Below are 3,593 nucleotides of genomic sequence, written 5' to 3'. Positions count from 1 at the left end.
GCGAAAACAACGACCAGAGATTAGTCAGTTAGCAGTGAGCGCTCAACTAAGAAGTCTGCATTTTTCCTACTGAAGTTAGATCTATAATTTAAGATAAGAGTTTGAGAATATAAGAGTTCGAGCTATAATTAAGTATTAGAAGTGTCGAGTACATTCATTTGAATAATTTTGCATAAACGAGAATCATAGGAATTATCATTTTATTGTGTGTTGCCACATTATTGGATAACAAAATATATTGGACCAGTTAATCTGACCAGATTCAAAAAAAGGAGTGATTGCCCACATAACGAAGCAAACAATATTTCGGACCAATTTATATTTACAATATTAATACGAAGTGAGTAACACTTTTTATGTAACCAAAAAATAATAGACATCGCGAGGTGAAAATTACGCGTCTGAGAATTTATATATATATCTCTCTATCTTGCTTAACTTATTTATGTTGTGAAACTGACTATAATAAATATTATAAATATAAACGCCTATAAGTGTATCCATATGCTTCCCCATTATATTAAAGAAAAACTCTATTACATTTTTCTTTTTCTATAAACAAGCGAAAATTGTTATAAACGCTCGATTAATTACTTTACAAATCCGATATCGAGTGTCGGATTACAATTAATAGGGATTTCATTATTGAAGCGCGAACGGGCCGGGGTGCCCGAAAGCCTGACTGCCGCCCGAGTCTAAGGCCGCTCGGCTGTTAAAAAGGCCTTCGTACGGGACAACTCGCCTCGCCCGAGTTGTCACCCATCATACGTATGAAAGAATCAAGACGTTTATGTAAAGTAACTGTTATTCAAAGTAATATCATAATAATAATAAATAATTTTTGTTTTATTTTCAATGGTAAGAGCCACAACCTTCATTCTCACCTGTGACTCATTTACTTCTCCACAATATATTTAATAATAAATTTATTGCACATACTTTATTGAAATAAAGATACATTTTTTGTTACATTTAATAATAAATTGAAATCTACCAGCGCTATGATTTTTAATCTGTAAACAATATTTTTGTACATGATCTGAAAGTAATATATAAAGATCATAATGTTTCATGATAGCTCTTGAAATTCGTTCTGGTAAAATAAGTTGGACTTCATCATCGAGCTCGAGAATGATTCTATTGGTATCTTCATCCTTAAAGTTTGTCACTAAATAACAATAATTTTCTTCAAGTTCATAATGATTTTTCTCCAGTAGTGGATCAAAGAGCTTCATAGCTATTTTATTTAACATTTCCAAGTCCATCTTGCTATCGAAGACTCGAGGATAGTGGAGAAGGAAGTGGATACTACTGGTGATGATTCTTCTAACAGAATGACGTTTTCCGAGCTCTCCTCTCTCTATTTAGGCTTTTACCCCACAACTACACTTTTTTTTCTAGCCGCCATGACCGTCTTCCTCCACTTGCTGCTTCTTCCACCTCCAGTTAGATTTTTAGTTTGTTAAGTGTATTGTAACGGGGGAGGTTATCTGAAAAAATGGGAAATTTATTCAAAAACAAACTCCCACGATGCAGAGCTAACCGCCGCTCCGTTAAACACGTATAGTTGTATTCGCTTTACGTCAGAAGATTTCGCTTAAAGACTCTTCTATCCAACGGAGTTGTACTCACCTTAAGTCACGTGACTTGTGACACTCGATGAATCTTAGGTGTGGGCGACTTTACGCCTAATCCGCTTAATCCCCTAGATGTAATCGCATTAAAACCTTAGCCTTTATAAATCGCTTAAGCTAATGGGAAAATTAAATGACGTAATCGGCGAATGAATTTAACTAACTTCAATTAGTAAAAGTAACTACAGTCCTTTTTGGGCCGAAAGACTAACGCACGCGAACAGGATTTTACAATGAAATATTTTTCGGTGAGAGAGAGTGAGAAGATTCGAAATGTACAGCAAACTAACGCTCGGCGCGAATACAAACAATCGCTATCACGGTTCACAAAATACCGAATGTATTTTGTCACGCAATAATAACGGGAGATGCACCTACCCTGCGGTGCAATTACAGGGGACTCCTGTCCATTGTCGACCCGCAGCAGGGCCTCTCCGTAGGCTCTCTGGCGCTGAGCCATCTCTGCCCACTAATTCTTCTGAATTTATACTAATTCTTCTGAATTTCTAATCACCCGGGCAATTCTTCTGCGCCCTGACGGTTCATAAACCGTCTCAGGTGCTCCTGAACCTGAGACTGGAGATCCAGTGCGAACCGAGAAGTCGAGAAGGAGAATGGGCTGCTTCGGGAAACGGGGATGGTTGCAGACCTAGTGCAATGCCCCACAGTTTTCCCTGGGCACTGGCTCGCACTGTCCGACGTCTGGGGTACGCCGAACTTGAGGGTTTGCACCCCCTGATCCACGGTGGACTTAGGACGCTTGACCTCTTCTTGTTCCTCCGTTTGAGTGCAAGCATCCCGGGAAGCCTTCTTCGGGGCGACCCACGATGCGTCCCGGAGAACGTCCGCCACCGAAGCGTTGTGGCGCTCCCTTCGGGTGGTCCCCTCCAACTGGACCCTGGCGAAGCTCCGCAGATCTTCTATTAACTGCGTCGCATCAGGGCCCAGCTGCAGATCTAATAACATTTGTGTGACTACCTCGAAGGTCTCCTGTTCAACGACGATTCTCCGGTCCATCTGAAATATCCAAAACAAAAAATCTCGGATGAAACTATAGAAACCCTATTAAACGCCGTATCCCACCGAGTTATGCGATTCTTTGTGGGAACATCCTGGCCCTCGTAAGTTACCGTTCGGGTTTACCGGCCCAACTGTCCTTTGCACGACGGGCATGGTCTGTCGAGGCCTACCTCTCCCTCTACATTCCTTTAAGGAAGATTTATTGCCTCTTACTTGACCGGTGACCGTCTCTGGGACCTTTCGAGGTCGATCTCGACCTCTCTTGGTTGGGGCAGATACCGGCAAATCCGACGTCTCGGTGGGATCATTATCTACGGCCGTGGGGGCTGTTAATTCGATCCGCTCGCTTGATAAATCCCTCCCCGGATCTTCGCACGCATTCACGGAATCGTTCGCCTCCGACGGCTGTTCTTTTTGCGGCTCGCGAAGACCGATAAGCTCCTCGCTTTCCTCTTCATCACCCGTACCGTAGTACGGCTTAAGGTCTTTGACATGGAAGAGCTCGGGTAGAATCTCCAGCTGATTGCTTAGTCTGTACGTTTTGGAACCACAAACCTCTGCAATCACGTACGGACCGGCATATTTCGGCGCCAATTTGGCTGAAATGCCTTGGGCAGCCGAAGAGAGAATCCTGTTCCTCTTCCAAACCCAATCTCCGATCTTCAACTCGGGTTGCCGTCTCTTCCGGTCATCATAAGCCACCTGACGCGCAGCTTCCTCCTTTGACTTGGAGTTGGCCCTCTCCCATAAATTAGGGAGCTTCTCCATATGTTCAGCCCAATCTACCACAGCTTGACCCTCCGAACATTCAAGGGCCTGCTGATCTTGGGTTCTTCTGAACGTCAAAGAAGGTACCGACTGATGTCCAAACATGAGCATCGCAGGACTATATCCAGTGGCGCTATGAGTTGCCGAGTTCAACGCAAAGTGGAACTCTGA

Source organism: Phymastichus coffea, unplaced genomic scaffold (genome assembly GCF_024137745.1).
Source record: "Phymastichus coffea isolate CEN01 unplaced genomic scaffold, Cenicafe_Pcof_1.1 PCOF00011, whole genome shotgun sequence".
In the NCBI taxonomy this organism is placed as follows: Eukaryota; Metazoa; Arthropoda; class Insecta; order Hymenoptera; family Eulophidae; genus Phymastichus; species Phymastichus coffea.
This window is presented reverse-complemented; position numbering follows the sequence as displayed.